Source organism: Apus apus, chromosome 2 (assembly GCF_020740795.1).
Source record: "Apus apus isolate bApuApu2 chromosome 2, bApuApu2.pri.cur, whole genome shotgun sequence".
Lineage (NCBI taxonomy): Eukaryota > Metazoa > Chordata > Aves > Apodiformes > Apodidae > Apus > Apus apus.
In genome coordinates, this window is record NC_067283.1 from 32,057,465 (window position 1) to 32,076,972 (window position 19,508).

At 38.2% G+C, this 19,508-nt stretch overlaps 1 protein-coding gene across 3 annotated transcripts in view; it reads left to right on the plus strand.

The window, feature by feature from the left end:
- Positions 1-242: 242 nt before the first annotated feature.
- ABCB5 (ATP binding cassette subfamily B member 5) overlaps positions 243-19,508 on the plus strand; it is a 56,804-nt gene continuing 37,538 nt past the window's right edge. For 2 of the 3 annotated variants that reach the window (XM_051609869.1, XM_051609872.1), the window contains exon 1: positions 243-373. The gene's annotated coding sequence lies outside the window, so the exon portion shown is untranslated. The other variant, XM_051609871.1, reaches the window with a different exon arrangement.

Sequence of the window (19,508 nt, forward strand, 5' to 3'; positions counted from 1 at the left end):
TTAACAGGCTGCCTTAATTTCTTTCTAAAAACTAGAACAAAGGCTTTTGCTGAGTGTTTGCTGGCAGGATGAGGGAACTGGTGGCATCAGATCAAACACTGCTGCTTAGCAATCCAGTTGTCCTTTGCTGAGGACAATGGAATTGCGTTACTGTGTTTTCTTTAATTTTCTTAAAGAGGCACAAAGACGCCCTGAAAAACATCCAGCCTTTTCATGTCAGATTCAATGCACGCAGCTGTATGACTTTAATAAATCTGTTAACACAGGGTAGGAAAAGGAAGTGCTTAGTTTTAGGGAGAGAAAATAAGGAAATTAGAGCAAAGCGGCGATGAAGTTGTGACAGGCGATACCCAAGAACCAGCACTTGTCCAAGGTAAGCTGCAGGGATGTGGCTACGCTGGCAGTGAGTATATATGTTCCTTTCTGTCTCAGAGTGGATTAAATGCTCAATGCAAGCAGATTAGGGGATTAATCCCACATAATTGCTGCTTCCTATCACAGATATTTCCAGAGTTGAAGGTAGTTTGTTTTGTAAGACTGGAAGACCTGCAGTGCAAGTAGCTTTCCTCTCCTCCTCCACTGACACTGAATTTATGAGCTCTAAAGGAAAATACAGCCATTCGTATCAGGCAATATAGTCTGTTGTGCCTGTACAAACTGCCCTTGGAAGTACCAGTGACAATGTTGACAAATGTGTCTGCTCCCACGTATACAGTCAGGTTTTCAGATGTTTGCCACCCAGAAGCTGTTGGTCAATGGGCACTTAAAAAACAATCTGTTTTCATCAAGAGCTCTTCTTCCTCACTGCTTTATTCAACAATGAATCGACTCCCAGAGTTGCTCTGCACAATTAGTGAATAAGCTGTTGGGAAGTTATTTTGGCACGGAACCCTGATTACGGCTTCTTTCTTTAAATTTGTCCATACTTTAATGGCTAATTCAAAGTAGCCTGTATTTTTTTTTCCTCATTAAGTGCTGTATCCGATCAGATAGCATGGAGTAAATATTCTCTCAAGATGAGCAAATTATGAAAGCCATCAGACCCTAGTATTTTCTAATATTTTTTGTCAATTTAGCGAGCTTTCAAAAATGTAACAAAAAATCTCTTAAGTGCATATTTGGAATAGCTCAAGCTACACAAATTGGGATACAGCATCCCAAACATCCTCTGCCTGCAATGTGAAATGCATAACCTGACAAGACTACTTGTATTAATAAGCAGCCCCAACAGAACTGCCACATGTACCATCTGCCACTGCCCTTGAAGCTACGCAGCTCTTCCCTCTGCACACCAGCAGTGTTCCTCTCCCCTTCAGCTGCAATGCCCAACTCTTCCTGGTATTTGCTCCCTATGTCCTTGCAAGATGATGTGCTTTCCCTTAAAAAAAAACAACAAAAAAAACCAAATTAAAAAATAATATACAGAAGCATTAGTCCAGATAGAACACAGTACTTAAGAAATTTTAATATATGTTGTTACCTAACAATATTTTTCACAGTATTAATAACCTCAGCCTCTTTTATTAATCATATGGACCACCGTATTTTTTAATACCTTCATTGTTGTCAGCTGGACCACTCTGCAGGTGGAAGCAGGTTCAACCATTTTTTCTCCAGTATTGTAGGAGACTGGTATTTAGCTGAAATGTGCAATCCTGTGGGATTTGTTGAACTTTGATGCAATTTAAAAATTGTTTGCATAGTGATTTGGATGCAGTTGTTTCTTCAGATGAAACTGCATCGGTAGGATTGCTAGACTGAGCTACACTGGTGCTTTCAGTGGGCTGCTTCCTGCACCAACCTTTGTAGGGCTGGCATTGTCTTCCTCTGCAAAATAAATTAGTAGCTGGCCAACTGTGACTATATAGGCTTGGGTAATTTAAATTATGAAGGAAAAAAAATGTTGTTTGCTTGTTTTTAAGAATAATCTATATTTTTCTGTTCCCCTTAAATTGATGTCAGCATAAAGAAAAACCCTTCTCAAGTAATATAATTATGGAATTGAACCATGAACTGCGGTGTAAGCTGGAAAGCACTTCTAACTGGACATCTTTAGATTGGAAATGGAGCCTATACTTTTACAAATAAATCTTCCTTTAGAGGTTTAACTGCACTCTGTGATTCAGAAATACTATAAGCACTACTTTTCCAACAGCATTTTAGCTTTTCTACTTGCAGTCCCAGCTAGGTCCTGTAGTTTTGAGATAAGCAGATACGAAAAATAAACTTTGCTGAGAAGAGAATCAACTTGAGCAAATCTCCAAAAATGCTGGATACTGAGTTTGGAATAAATCCAGTAACATTCTTTTATGTCATACAGTTAACATTATATGACACCTGAATGGTGCATCAGACAGCATTTCAGTGAAGGTAACAGCAATAACCAGTTAACTTTCAGGAAAAACACTATCTGCTTTAACATTTCTGGGCCATTGGTTTCAATTTGGTTGGGGTTGGGGGTTTTTTCCCTCCCTTGGCTATGAAGGGTCTTTTTATTAGTTTCCTGAAAGCGTGCAGTGTCTGCAAGATCTCTGAACTGGCCATCTCCCCTTCAACTGACTTACAGAGTGGAGTCTGTTCTCCATGTTTTTTGTCTTCTTTCAGGTATTGAACATATAATAAATAGAAAATTAGAACGTGCTATGACTTTTGTAGTGCTAGTGAGGTTTCATGGGATTATCCTGCTGTGTAGGGCATGAAATGCTAAGAAACAAGTGTTCCACGAGACAGGAACTGCACACAGTAAATGGAGTAAACCATGTTTTAATGCTTTATATAAATGGTTCTGCTTTGTTTTCCTAAGACTAAATTAATGTTTTATTATTTTTGGTTTATATACTGAAATGGATAAATCCACTAATGACAATTTCTAATAACAGCTTATGGACAAAAATTAAGCAAACTGCATTTGTGGGAGAGAAAAAGGCATAAAGTCCTGCTCTACTTAAAATCAAATACATGAGTTTCAAGCTTAGCTAAAAAGCCTGATCATTCTGTTTCATTTACATATCAAGGCCACTTCCATTAGTCCAGTAAAGTGGATCAGGAGGTAATTGAATTTCTAAGTGGCACTTACTTCTAAATAGAATTTACATTTAGATCTGTCACAGTACCTCAAATAAGTTACAGCTAAAGGCACAGTTATCCATAAAATTTTGCTTTGGAGCCTGAAGATCCACCTGGAAAAGGATCTTGGAACACGAGAAAGCCTTGAAACAGGCATGCATTTCAGAAATCCTCCATCTAGAAACCCTGTCATTTTAAAGATTTTTTGTCACTAAGGTCAACCATACTGTCTTACAGGTAAGATTCTGCCAACCCAGACATTGGAAATAACAAGGAAATTAGCCACTGGGATAATTTGAGAAAGGAATGAAAGAAATGTTAATGTCTTTTGGAAAACTCCAGCTGAGATGCCATACTGACAGGAAAAATGTTTCAACTGCTATACAGCAGATGTCAAATTCAGCTGGAATCTGGTTCAGTAAAGATAGATCAGGACAACTGGGAACTGATACTTTTTTTAAGGAGGGGAAGACAGATTTGCAGATCCATCCCTTCTAGGGAAACGTGAAACAATTCCAACTTTCCTGGGCATGGTTTTTCCAGGTGCTGGAGGAAATGGTAGAAATTTCATCTTTACTGTGTATTTCAGACTCCCGTTTCTTAAGCACAGACATATTGGAATATGTAGATGGTTTGATAAAGTAAATAATAATCCTTATCCTTATAGATCTTGCCATTCTGGGGTGCATCAGTAAGAGTGTGGCCAGCAAGTCAAGGGAGGTTATCCTTTCCCTTTACTCTGCCCTCATGAGGCACCATCTGGAGTACTGTGTGAAGTTCTGGACTCCCAAGTCCAAGAAGGACAAAGAATTACTGGAGAGAGTCCAGCACAAGGCTACTAAGATGATTAAGGGACGGGAGCATCTACCATGAGAAAGGGCTGAGAGAGCTGGGTCTGTTTAGCTTAGAGAAAAGGAGACTAATGGGGAATCTCATCAATGTTTATAAATATCTAAAGGGGGGTGTCAGAAGGATTGGGGCAGAACAAGGGGCAATGGTCACAAACTGGTACACAGGAAATTTAACCTGAATATAAGAAAATACTTCTTTACTCCGAGGGTAACAGAGCACTGGAACAAGCTGCTCAGAGATGCTGGGGAGTCTCCATCCCTGGAGACATTCAAAACCCACCTGGATGTGTTCCTGTGTAATCTGTTCTAGGGGAACCTGCTCTAGAAGGGGCTTGGACTAGATGATCCCCAGCAGTCCCCTTCCAAACCCTACCATTCTATGATTCTGTGATTCTGTGATACTCAATTATATGAAAAAGACTTAACTTCTGTGGCAGGTCTTTTTATCACAAAGTAATTTTTAATTTTCATTACATTTCTACTCAGCAAATATTCACACACTATCACTAAACCTGGACACATTCCATATTGTACAGAAACTCAAGTTTTGATACGAAATGGGTGGCAACTTACCAATATTATGTATGACCTCCTTAAAAACAGTACCATTTTTGTGAGATGAAAAACATCATTTTCCACCTGCAGCTCTGAAGGGTTTTTTAAATTTTTTTTGAGAAATTAGACTACATTCCAAAATTTAAAACTGAAACGTTTTTCTCCCCACCTCCCAGAGCACATCCCTATGCTTGTTCCTGGACAACAGTACATTTATGTCAGCTAAAACTGTGGCCTGTGATGGACACAAATTTAGAAAAGTGTCTGAAACTTATTTTTAGAAAGAAAATAACTGAGAGTATAGACAAACATCTCCAGTTTCTTTACATCATTACATCACCTTATTGTGATGTGATAGGCTGTTCTCTGATGATGAGGTTGTAAGTGTACTTCCCCAGGGCTGACTTACAATACAGCAAAATCCAGCGCAATGTGAAGATTGTTGCTATACAGCAACCTGGGAAAACGTAAGATCAGCTGAGCTGTACCCAGTAATGATCTACTTCTAAATATTGGTCCTGCACACTACAACAACTCTTTTATTTTCTGCACAGCTAAGCAGCTCTGCCAGTGGTGTTTGTTCAGATTAATAACATTAGAGAAGGATGAGTAGGACACATCCTATGTCTTGCTATGCCTGTTCATCACATCATTATGTGCACGGCAAAAGGTGACTTCTTCTATACTTAAAGTTAGGCTGAAATTAACCCCACTTCTTGTTCCTGTCACCTTGTATGAATGTCATGGGCAGGTTCCTGGTTCATAACCTTTTTATCTCTTGAAAATATTAAACATAAACCACGTTCTGATAAGCAGCGATAAGGCATTTTGTAAGGGAGTTGTAAAGCAGGGCAGTTAAGAAACAAACTTAAAGTTTTCTCTCTGGCTCAAGGGAAGTTCTTGCTCCATGTGTACAAAATCAGTCTACAGGGTAAAGAACAACAGCAATCAAATGAATATGTGAGGGTATTGTGCCTCTTGCATATTAATTATGATTCTAAATGATAAGAAGACACAGGAACTGTGTTTTTATCTGAGCATTTTGTACCTCCTCTAACAAATCAGTAGTGCTTCCTTTGTCTGTTTATGGCCCCTTTGGTGGAGGAGGGCATTTTATCTCTCTGTTAGTTGTTATACCCAGTTATCTGCCTGCAACTGTATAAACTTCTAGTCTGTTTGCTAGTGATTTGTTATCAAAAGTTTTAAGTGTAATTTGATTTTGATAATGAACATTCTGAACATTAAATGGAGATGAGATTTAGTAGCAGAATTCACACTAAACATTTGTCAAATCAGTCACCAAATATATCTCATCTACATATTCCACACCTGCCCATAAGCCTCAAGGGCCTTGAGGTAAAAGGGACATCACATCCCTAAATTTCACTTGTCTATTTCAAAATATATTTGTACCACAATTTTCCAGATTTTAATTCCTGATGTTGTAGCTGGAGGTCAGTGCTAGGGCTCAGAATGTCTTGGCTAGGTTTGCTGTACTCTGATTGACCTAACTGGTTCTCTAATCAGATACTGTTCCCCAGTTTCACGATAAAAGGGAAATAAAAGGTTTTGTTGCTTCAATAGGCAGTTGAAGCCCAGTAAATAATGTAATGCTTGCAAAACATCCTTAGTTCAGACATTCATTAACAAAACTCGAAATATTACTAACTTAGAGGTGCTAAGTAACAGCAACTCCAAGAATAAATTTGTTCCCACTGTGAGGAGGTAAGGGGTAAAGACTGAGCATCACCAGAGAGGGGAGGGAAACATCTGGATTTTTTTTTAATGCCCAGGGCTTTTTCAGTTTGCTCTGCAAGCTCTTACAGAGCCAAGATTGTGCCCCCAACTGTCTTTTCTCACTGGTGGCAAGGAGAGGAGCAGCAAGGGCACCTGCCCTTGGTGACCCTTGCGAGGCACAAGGCAGGGACAAGCATAGCTGAGCCTCACCAGTAGCTGCCCAAGAAGGCTGGTGAGACCAGTGGTGGCCAAAAGGAGTTATTTGAGGTTGAGGGGAATTAGAGCAGAAGGTATCCTGGTTGCCACAGTGCCGTTCTATAGGGTTGTTTATTACGATCCAGCATGCAACAGAGGGCATGTGTTTTATAGTGGGAAGTAAACAGGAACGACCTCAGCACAGTATTTCAAGTTTTTTTATTAGATTGCCCTTCACATTTTTGTCACATGCTTCACCTAGAGCCCAGCCTGAAAACGCTGCCTGCTGTAAAGTCAGGGCTGAGCTTGTTTGTACACACACGTGTCCCTGCATACTAATAATTCACCCACTTTTTCAGCTTTTTCTTTCAGCATTTCCACTGGTGTATCCTTACTGACTTACTGTCATGGCAGGGCTGTTACTGAAGTAAGAAACACTGCTGGCATCAGCTACTGAGATATTTTTCTCTTTTTTTTTTTTAATATATCATCCAACATAAAAGACAGCAAGTGAAGGAGTAAAAGCAACTTTTAAATAAAATGCAAAGTAACTCTTCCACTTTCTTTTGCATTTACTGGTTATGGTTTTGTGCACATATGACTTTTTTGTCTGCACAACCTGGGTTCCTCATGCTTTCTTTGCATTCTCACAGCACTTCTGTGGATCAGAAAACATGTATATGTGTGTATGTATATATTTACAATATATTATATATTTTTATGTATTTTGTATATATTATATATTATATATACTATATATGCTTATACATTTTTATATATTTATGAATTTTAGGAATTCCATTTCATAAATAGACAAGTATTTAATATGCTTGATAAAGTCCTCTTACTTAAAAATCAATAAATGGAGAAAATTATCTGCCCAAGATCATGCAAGTCAGTGGTAAGAGAGCTAAAAAAGCAAACAAAGCCTAACCTTCTAGATCATGTAATCTCTAATCATTGTTTTCTAAAAGATTCAGAGTAAAGTTTATATTATAAGCCATGAGGAGTGATATAACAATAGGGATAAGGGTTACAATGTAAGGAAGATCTTGCGTGGAGTATGAGTTTAGTTCCCCCTATTCACTTTCTTGAATCAAGGTTGAATCAATTGCTTCAGTGTATGATTTACCTCTCCTATGAACTCTCTAGCTTCTGGTGGAAGAGCTTCAGTCTAGTTTAATTCAGGATATGCACATAAAAGCAGTTGCTGCTAATACAATAGCATTCCTGAATGTCCATGTTCATGTCTTCTCAGTGCTCAAAGTTTCAAATGCTATCTTAAAGAAGATGCTTTGAACCTGCATTTTGCAATATTTTTAGGAAAGCTTTTAAAGTGTAGTTTTTGAAGAGCATAAGAATAATCTAGCCATTTGGAGAATCTAATTTAATAAAATTATGTATTAAAAGCTACTGTCCTTTTGTAGCTATATAAAAATACGTTTGCCCACAAAATAATTTTAAATACTTTTTTGAAACTTCCCTGGATGCTACATGTAGTGCAAGGTGCTCTTCCTACTGAAATCCATGGGAAGAGATTCCCTTCTTCATGGAGGTGTCAACTACCAGGAAATACCATGAGTTCTATTCAACACCACAGAAATATTGAGGCTATCGTGACAGCAGTGTTTTATAAATATTTCATGGGGTTTCACTCTTACTATTCACCTACATGGAATTTTAAAGTTATAAAATAACCTTTCCATTGTCACTGTGATACTTAGATATAAAGCAAAGGAATACAAGGTATTCATTTCTCCTTGAATGTCTTCTCAACTTGTAGTTCTTCCTTGTCTTTTAGGGTGGCAATATTATGCTGCACTAACGTGGAAGAAAATTCATTCATAAACATACCTTAATAAGTAGGATAAGTCTTGCCTGTGATACTGCAGTCTTTCTTACTCTATGAAGGCACTTATATAAGCACATGAGTAACAGCAAATTTTATTCAACACAGTAAAATTCCTGTCTTTATATAAAATAGACTATCAAAGCAGGAGAAATGAATACACTTGGTTCAAAATCACTGCTGCTGAATCCAGTTTGAGACTTTTCCGGTTGGAAAGTAATTACCAGCTGGGGAGCAGAGGTTCTATATTTGCATATTCATTTATATAATTGAGTATTTTACATGTTAATATATAATTCACCATCATTATTATTAGTATTGATTATTTCATTAAACCTATTCTAGTGTTGCCCTTTTCCCCCCAACCTTAAAGTCTCTCTCCCTTATTTCCCTTTTATCTTCCCCTGGGAGGGTAATGGGGAGGTAGCAGAGAGCATCTGTCACCCAGTTATTGGCTAAAACTGTGACACATAACAAGCCACACAACTTTTTTAATATAAATAGTCATATCACTAAATATAAGTCCATAATATTTACCAAATTTTCCAGTGCTGTTAATACTGTAAACTTTGATAATATTTTCAAAACACATTGATATCTGAAATTCAAATAATCAGAACTGAAACAACCACAACCACAGCTTTTTATAATGCAGGGTTCAACCAAGTCAGATGCTCTTTTTTGAAAGAGAACCTCATGTACTGAGTCTCACATAGCAAGAAGCATAGTTATCCTAAACACAACCTAATTTTTTGGTATCTATGAGAATGTCAACTAAGACTTTTATGATTCCTCCAATGAAACATTTCCTGAGGATGCTAGAGCTGAATGGGTTCTGTATTTTGTTTATTTAAACAAATAACAGGCTTCCTCAAAGTTTTTATCATCCTGAACCATCTTCTCTACAAGCTTTGACCAGGGAAAAAAATGGGTTGACCATTGCAAGAATGCCATTATATTCCCCTTATATTCAGGATACAGTTCCCACAATCAGACACAGAATTTTAGATGTCTGCTTGTAACAAATGTGTCAAGCTCCCATTATTGTCAATGAAGATGCAGTCTATAGAATGAGTGAGATATCCAGAATGCAGAAATCTGGTCAGCTCTCCTTAAAGTAGATAACTGCATTATTAACTAGACTCCTGTTGGCCATAATAGAAATTTGGACATAAAATCATAGAATCATTAAGGTTGGAAAAGACCTTCAAGATCATCAACTCCAGCCATTGGCCCTACACCCCCGTGACCACTAAACCATCTTCCAAAGCACCACATCTACCCATTTTTTTAACACCTCCAGGGACAGTGACCCTACTTCTGGCTCATGATCAGTCAGCTGTCTAACACCCCCAAACTGGATTTATCTCCATTCAACACAACTCTTTGGACCCAGCCACCCAAACAGCTTTTTTATCGAGCAAAGTGTGTGTGCGTCCAAGCCACAAGCAGCCAGCTTCTCTAGGAGAATGCAGTGGGAAACCTTGTCAAAGGCCTTGCTAAAGTCAAGGTAGAAAATATCCACAGGCCTTCCCTCACCCAATAATCAGGTCACCCGGTCATAGGAGATCAAGTTAGTCAAACAGGACTTGCTCTTCATTAACTCATGCTGACTGGGCCTGATCACCTGGTTGTTCATGTATGTATGACATATAGTTCACCTGCAGGCATCGACATGTAGTCACATAAATGTAGGCATCAGAGTCTACCAGCTGAACCCCATTCCCATTATAGGCAATAGAAGAGCCAAGTGCAGTCCTGTAATTTTCCATAGAGAATTTTAATACTCCTCCACTAGCACAGAGAATTTGCTAATCACCAGGTGTCTAATCTCACCTGTAGAACTGCTTCATCCTGTGTACATAACTCAGCATTAACTGGCCCAAAACCAGGACTCAAAAGTGCCCTGCCAGCTATTAGACATCCCACCAGCACTGTTGCTTGTGTCCTGGCACCCTGGTACCAGGGCACCCTTTTCCTCAGGGAAAGAGGAAGAGACCGACTCACAACCCACATCCAGCAGAGCAGTAATTTAACAGCAGTGTGTCCCACACTGTTCTGAGTTGCTGGTGGAGAAAGGCTTCTCACCCTCCCTCTTGATCACTTTTAGTAATTCAACAGACCTTGGCTTTGTCCTGTCCCACGGCTGCACTTTTATGTCCTTTTGGTGCGGGAGGGATTGTTCCCTGTTGGACTCCAATTAAAGCTATCATAAGCTCACACTGAGGTCTGAGGCTGGAAGAGAGACAATAACAGCTTTCTTGATTAATAAATAAATAAATGTCCCAGCTCTCAGAACTGGGTTCTGAGCCTGGATTCATTTTTACCAGGTATATTGGTAAGGGAACACTGCAGAATGTGGTTACCATACAAACGGCTTGAGGGTTAAAAATGAATGATAAATGTTCAGAGTGTGTCTTCACATTGTTTATGTGATAGCATCCAACATAAACAGATTTTTTAAAAAAAACCAGTGAATTTACAGTGATACTGTCTGAAAGCTCCTCCTGATTGCTGTCTTGGACATATGGTACGAATTTACTTTATAACTCATTAAAAGCTTTTTTGAATAACATCATAAAAAGAAACACGCAGAGCATATTGACTGCAAGGGTATTTAGTAACGAGTAGTACAGCTGGGATCTTCTAATTATTTCCATGAGTATCAGCTCACCAGAACAGTACAACTGGGTCCTGGTGAATGACATAGACTGTTGTAAGGAGGAACAGGAGGAAAAAAACGTCTTTTTTTTCCTGTTTCATTGATCTAAGTAAATTTGTACTCATTAATAAATCAAAGTAATATTTGAGTAACAACCGCTTTAAAACATAATTTATTCCTTTTCTTTGAGTTCATTTTTTTGTGAAACTGATCCCACATAGTTACTTCTTAGAATTACTGTTTTCCTATAACTCTGCAATGCAGCTATAAATCTCTTAAAAGTATTACTTCTCTGAACATCAGTTATTTTATGGTCCAGTTAATAACTGACATGCTATCTGACTTCACTTCTGTGCTAAGTCATTCATTAGATCATTATGAGACCACTCAGGAGCTTCAAATAGATTCTGGTAGTATAGCATAGATAATTTCACATCCTTTTGAAAAGAATAAAGGATAATTAAAAAATACATGGCAGCAGATACAGTTATCTTTCAGCGTTCCTACCCTTTTCCTCATAATCCCAGGCATATAAAGGAAGCTAGTCTCTGACAGTCTAATATTTTTGGTACACTGTTGCTAACTAAAAGAGCCAAAATAACTTCCTGAATCTTTAGGAGCTATTCAGGTGTGCTCTTGTGTATACCTTGGAAGCATCAACTTCTCCTTAGAAGGATATATCCTTCATTAGACCTTTTAGCTCCCCGTGTTAGTTGAGGTCCAACCAGAAGTTAATTAGAGTTCTTACAATATGCTTAGAAAGTAGTAGAACAGTAGAAAAGTTTGGTGAAAGCCTGTTTGGTGAATGACTGTGCAGTGATGCATAGAGAAATGTAAACTTACATAACTAGTTTAATATTGCAAACACAGTTAGAGCTAAAAATTCACTGCTGCATGAAAACAGTACAGACAGTCCTGGTCTCGAGTTTACATCAGCAGGACAAAAACCAGGATCTCAGTAGCTCCTTAGCTGCCTGAGCACTCCCCACTCTACATGAAGGGTTTCCTTCACTCTTGTGAACATAAATTGTTAAAGATTACACTGAACAAAACATACTTCGAACTCTGCTCACCTGCCAGCTAAAGGACTGAATCAAGAACTTAGGGAAAAAGGAGTTGGTTTTAGATCCCAGTCTGCAGAGTATACAGATAACTAAGCTCAGCAAATACTGTTACTTTTCAAGTGGGAGGAGGAAGAGGTAAAAAAGGGAGATTGTAATGATAACTGAGAGTCTACCATACTCAAAAGAGGAGGATATTTAGAAGATGACAGTGTCTTCCTTTTAAGCACTGGTGTTTGACTAAATCAGCTTTGGGACACAATTCATGCCCTGTCTTCCCATCGTAAGCTATCTACACATCAGCCAGGTGTAATACTTGGTTCCTTCCCTCAGCCCTGTCATTCAGTCTTGCTCCCTTCAAGCCAGAACTCAGTGCCATGGAAGCCAGCATCAGGACTGGCTGGCACAGACACAGCAGTCTGAAATGCAGGAGCCACCAGCTGGCAGTAAATCCTGCTGCTGTTGTCTCAAGTGCCAAAACATTTTTCCTCAGAAGACAAGTACATGTGAATGGGCTGTCATGGAAAAAAAAAATACCCCAAAGAAAAACAATATTGTGACCACATAATGTGACATTATGAGCAGATGTAACATTTTCTCTAAGATGAGACATTTAAGGCCGGTTTATAATTAGGGTAATTTATTGTGGTAATCAATTGTATTTTGTGTTCAAGTAGCACAAGGCAGCTGCCTTCAGAAATCTGCCCCATCTCCTCTGTTCCAAGACAATTCTTCATCAATCCTAGGATGCCTTTCCTGATTCATGCCCTAAAGGATCATATAACTTGGAAGCAACCACAAGGTGTAATGTCAGTGGATAGCTACCATTTTTGACACCCAAGGCATGGAAAAAGGACTGGGAACTTCTAAACAAAGGAAAAACATGGGTTTGGAGTAAGGCAAGTAGTGATAGCAGCTGCACAGGCAGGTGCTGCAGCTCTCAGGAGAGGGGACAGCCATGGTGTGAAGTTGGCGGGGTGAGCAAGTGTTTAAGAAAAAATATACTCCTGAACTACATAGCATCAGATCCAGCCCAGTCCTGATACAGTCACCTTCTCCATCAGTCAGGAGGTGTCCATGCATGTTATTTAAACCAGAAGCCCATTTTTATTTGTCTTCTTAAGAATTTTGTATTAGTTCTGGTTAAATGCTTAACACATACCTTCAAACACTTACCTTCTGCCTCTGCTTTTTAAGCTTTCCTTTTCCTGGATTAAATAGTATCAGTAGAAAGTCACCATTCACTCATATCTTAGGGGGGAAAAAAACACCAAAAAACAAGCCAAACACTTCATGGTCTGTGCTGGCAAGGAAAATATTCAGTAATGTGCTTATAAGAGTCATGAAGTGCATGCTTGGTGAGCAGGGATGTTTACACTGATTCCTTTAGAAAAAAAAGAACTGCATTCTCTGATCCTTGGAAGCACATAAACATTTAAACAGAACATTATTCAGTAGTAAACATAATCTACCTGTATGAATAATAACTGTTTGGTTTCAGTCCTGTCATTTAAATTACATACATACCTACATATATACCTACATATATATATATATATATGTATACACAAAATACTAGATTATTGGAAGGGGGAGAGGCTAGAGCAAAAGAGAGGTCCTTGCCCTCAAGATTTGGCATCGTGTTGAGAAACAGAAACATTTAAAGGAAAGTACTTGTCACTTGGGAATTCCCTCTGTGAGTCTGGAACTAAAGAATAAATGAACTGAAATCCTCTGTGCTGCCCACACCCTATCCAGCTCTGAGCAACACATTGGAAATGCTTTACAGGTCAAAGAAAGGGGTTTGGATGGTGCTACCCTTGTTGTAAAGACATCTGATATTTTCTGCATATTTTCATATGTGAACTATTGATAATTGATGAGCACCTAACTTTTTGATGGAGATGGTATGGAGTCCTTGAGTAAGACCTTTCAGAAACAGAATATGTGAGTTTTACCTACAAAACTTCATTAATCCCAGGATTATGTTAGTAAAACTCTACAAAAACCTACCAGTGAACAAACTGTATCAGTATTTATGTCTACACTGCTATTCTAAAACTACCTTACTCCTGAAGAGTTAGATATCTATCAATAATCTAGAAGCCAACAGCTCCATCAGTAAGTGGGACCAGTGCTTAACTATCCATAGAGTTAATTTTCCTAATACCCACTTTTTGTCTTTCTTGCCATAGTAGATAAGGAAGACACTGGATTACATTGGCTCTGCAAGTCTCTCATATTTTTCTAAAACAAATGGCATGCTTTCCACTACACCAAATCCAATGCCACTTGTCTTTTCTCAGAGGTCATGTCTTTTGTACTCCTTCAATTTTGCTTTCTTCCGTAATTCCTATCACCCACATCTTTCTTGAAATAACCAAAATTAGACACTCCAGCTGAGGACTTAACAGTGCTATGCAGAGAAAACACAATTCCATGTGTTTCACATATAACTCTTCTGTGCTTTTGTGAATTTTGCTTTTTTTTCACAGCAGTTTTACATTGTTGGCTTCTGCTCAGTTTTCCAGTCAGTATATCTCCTAGATGCTGTTCTGCAGAAAACAGCCTACAAAGTCATTCCCAACCTCTGTTTATTGACAGATTATTTCTACCCAAGGATTTTTGTGCTTCTGCATGAAAGACTCCTTATTTGTGTTTCAAGTCCATAACAAGTTTGTATTCATTGTCAACTCTTTTTATCCCCTTTGTCCTTAGACTGCCTTTCCACTAATAACAATAGTCTTCCTATGTTATTTTTTTTTCTTTATTCTGCTGTAATTCTTCTCTTTTTTCCTAAAAAATCATTAACTTCCTAATTCGACCATCACTTTCATCCAAAGTATGATTGTAGTCTATTTCCCAGGATGGAATGTAGAAAAGCCCAACTCCAGATAATTTTCTCAATTCCTGAAAAAAAATTTTGTTCCTGGCACATTCCATTAATTCAACAGGCCTGTTGTTTTTTTTTTTCCTCTTGCCTGTGTGGCACAACAGATATCCAGGCATGTAAGTTTATTTATTCCTTTCCTTTAGGTAAACTAAGGAAATATCACCTTCCTAATATTCCTAGTCTATCAGACCAAAAACCATCAGCTTGTCTTTCTCCTGATAAAGGGAAGGCCCTGGATTAATTAACTAGCTTACATAAGGTTGTTCCTCCCCCCTTTCCCTTTATCTCTTCCCAATCTTTGTGAAATAGATGCATATGTTGACATTCAGTCCTGTGAATTATCTCTATAGGTCTTTATCAGCCTGAAGTCACCATTTTGATAATGCATGAAGTTATCTTGCTTAAGGAATATAAAGAGTTCAGCAGAATTACTGCCTTCTCTGCTTCCTCACTTCATATCCCACTCTCTAACTCAGGGGAAAAAAAAAATAATAAAAAAAATTAAAAAAAATATATATACTATTTTCTCTGCTTTGAACCACATTGACCTGACCTTTTTTTAAAGGCAAGACCAAGTATAGTAATTGCTTGAGAAATCTGCAAATTCTTCACTTACTAGTTAAGTCTCTCCTAAAACAGGAAGGCAAACTTCATAGGAGAGAATAAAAAAGCATTTCCTTGTTTTTGTTCTATGAGCAAACATTGACTCCGGACTACTTTTAAAATCTCTATAAACTCTTACAAGTTGTTCTGGTTAGAAACAATCCTGATTAAATAGAGATCTTTGACGTAACTCTATTTAGCTAAAAGAATCAGATATATTCCCACTCCCCAATCTTCAGAAAACCACAAGTAACTGTTTTGCTTGGTTACTGCATTAGGACTTCTGAACAACATAGCTCAGTCTTACTCAGAAAGTTCAAGAAGTGTTGTAACAGGTTTCTTTACCTGATTTTTAACTCTTCCAACACACAACTCTACCCAGATCTTCTACATCCATTGCACCAAATCCCTGATTGCTCTGCAGTTGCCAATGCTATAGCAACATAAATACAACTTGGTTTCAATTAGGAGGATTACACCATTTCAGTTAGATGCTCTATAAAGAATCTAGAAAACTTAGCTCTTGGGTTGCAAATGTGATTTAAATCCCCGGATTCTTTGACTTAGTACTTGGAAACAACATAGCAGCACATGCAGCTACATTACTACCTCATACATTTAGGCATTGCAGAACATTTCACAGTAAACAGCAAGCCTAAAGTCATCAAGGTACATCTCATCAGGTGAGACTCTCCTTTTGCATTTAAAACCAGAATTAAATAGCTTAGCCAATGGTGTAACTAAGCTTGTCTTAGTTAACAGAATTTACCTCACTCTCTTTGTACTATCCCAGCTAAGGTTTAGGATGGATCATTGTGACAAATGGGGGAAAAAACTATCTCCTTTGAGAGGCACAGAAGCCCACAGGCACTCCATGAGAGTCCTTTTCATTCCTCTGGGTATTCCACAGTACTAGCTGGTTTGTACAGCCCAACCTGGATCAGTCAGGTAGTGAGTGAGAGAAAATGCTACCTCCCCTGCCTCCCAGACCTTACTTAAGCTTAAACAGAGTATGTTTATTATTTATTTTTTTATATTGATAAAAGTTAACTATGTACAAGACATTCATAAATCACACGTTCATAACCCAAATGGCCAACAGCCATAACCTGTTACCCAGTGAATTCAGCAAAGAACTTAGGGTGATAATGAGCCTCCCCTTTTCTGCCCGCCAAAGTACGATCTTCTCCCAGAGTAAGGCTGCAACTACTCTATCATGACCACAGCTACTACCAGTGCTTAGAAATAATACCATTATTGAGCTTGAGTGCAATACATAAGTTCCTATACTGCTGTAGAAACATGGGAGTTGATTACAACTACTGGTGACTAGCCCACAAAGCCTACATGCTGTACAGTACCAGTGTCCCACTATGGTCTGGTGTCTGGCAAATAAATAAGAAAACAGCACTTTTTTATTTTATTTTTTTCAGTGGTTCTGACAAGTCTTTTCTGGCTGAATCACAGATATAACACAGATACAAAAGTCACAAAGCAACTAACACCAAAAAGCAGTGAGTAAAGATAAAGGTCTTTTATAGGTCCTTCCTGTTAATTACAACCCAGCTGTGTGGGAAAAGTAGGTGATCAGCTGCAATTAAGATAACGGGTCAAGTACTAGTCCTGACTCCCTGTGTGGTTTGTGGGTGCAGTTTGGGTGTCTTGCTAGTGCTTTTCTAGTCTGCTGCAGAAGTAAAAAGGCAGCGAGCAGCTACACATATAAAATACAACACACTTTCTTTGTGCTTGACTGTTATTTTGAGCAGACATTCCGGTAAGTTTGGGTGTCTGCTGCTTTTACATACCATATTCTCTTTACAAACCATATTCTCTTTAGAGTTAATGCTTTGCTGGGGAAATGATCTCTCACTTTCAGTTTCCATTTGGTTTTTTTTTGGTTTGTTGTTTTTTTTTTTCTTGTTAGGTTTTCTTTGGGTCTTTTTTGGTGGGGTTTTTTTTTGTTTCCTTTTAATCATGTTGTGCTTATGGTTAATAATTCCTTAAAATAAATACGTTTTCTAGTTCAGTCAGTAATGGCTGGTGTTAATTAATGATACTGGACTGTGTTTAATTTTGCCTTTCCTGTCACTGACCACTTTTGGCCAGATGAACCAAACACGTGGAAGCATGGGGTGAATGTTATCTCTTTGGAATAGAATATTTCTCAGATGCAGTGAGTATTTTCCAAAATTACACAAATGCTTTTGGAGAAAAGAAAATAGTATTTCCTCTCCAAATTATGATATTGTATCATACTCTCCCCAAGATTACAAGAGCATTACTGTAAACTACATTTTCTTTTGTTGCTTCTCTGTCTTCTTTTAGTGGTGGGAACCTTCTCTACTTGATATGGGAATGTTTTCGTGCAGAACTTTTGCTTCTAGCAAAATATCATACTGTGACTATTTTTTTTGTTTAAACACAGAGTAGTTAACTGTAATTAGGCTACGAGTCCATGTTTTTTGGTAGGTCATGAATCTTTTCTTCAGAGACTATTCCTTACTCCTTCTTTCGTTATTTTTTTCTTTATTTGTTGGTTTATGGTTTTGGGTCTTTTTCCCCCCTTTGGATTAATGTGCATAGAGTATGACATCACTTGCAAGAAATGGGGAGATGGAAGGAAACAACTTTATTTTTCAAGACCAACACCCCATGCTTCCCTTTTCTGCACTACTAGTTGCTTGCTCTGCTGATCTCACATACCCTTTTGGACTGTCAATTCTATGCAGGGGAACTCTGAGGCTTTTTCTCACCAGGAATGCAGTGTAGAGCAATGGATTGGAATCATAATCAACACTTTATCATTACTGTATGTGAATACCTGATAATGAACTTTAAAAAGTGAAATTTTCTGTGTGCCAGAGGCATTAAACGCTCCCTAGCTACCAACAATGCATGGGTACTTAGCAGCTCTGAAAACTAATCTAATAGAGTTTATTAGATTCCTACTACCTTCATTCCTCTGCCTTACTACTTGTGTGTTCTGTCAGCCCCATCCCTGTCATCACATCCACACATTTACTTTATAACTGGGATGTCGCTATGTTTAAAATTTTACATGTGATGGTAGTTTCTTCTGAAAATAATAATCACCTGTTTTTACAAAAGCTGAGACATGGTGAGGAGCCCTTCTTGACTGGATTGAAATTAATAAGAAAAAAACCTGTTGCCTTGAATGAATGAAAAACTGCACACAGCTGTGAACCTTGAGGCTGAGACAGTGAAGTACTTCAGCTTGCTGTTCTGCCTCTTCTGCTAAAATCTGTAAATGCAGATTCTCCATGGCTGCAGAAGCCAAAGCTTTTCATAAATTTTCTGGAACAGAGACTGCAGCTGCTAATGTCCGTTATGCAGGCTTAACAAGCTGTAATAAATTCTGGGTAATGCTAATGAGATAAGGAAATAGTGTAAAAAGTAGCAGGTCTGACATGCAGGAGTTTGAATCTAAGTGAACATATAAGGAGCCAGAGGGCAAGAGACAATGATGCTTAATAATGCCTTCTGAGTTTCTTTCAGGGCACCATAACCAATATGTAAAATATTATCTGAATCCTGGGGGAGAGGCAGAAAAGGGCAGCTTAAATTGGGCTAGCTCCTGAATTTTTTAGTTGTAAATAACCTCAGCTGAGCCACTAATTCAGTTGTCTAGGATTCAGCTTTGGGCTAATGCATTTGAGTGGATGGAAATTTCTCATAAAAACTTTTAAAGTGGTTAATAAAGGCATTACTGGAAGCAAATGATACAGTTGTCAATATGTGTGGGTGGAGAAGCTGAAGAACTGTTATTTTTAGGGTTGTGCAGAAAATCCATTTACCTGATTTCTTCAGAGGAATAATAAAACTTACAAAAAAAAACCCAACAAACACACACCCTCTGAGCTAACCCAAAACAAGAAATAGTCTTACTTTTGTCAGAACAAAACCCCACACAAATTGTGAGGAAGCGGTGGGAATTAAGTTAGCAAAATGAGATGCTTAGCCTTTGTAAGAACAGTAATTTAGCCAACTCTGATCTTCAGGCCATTTAGAAGTGGGA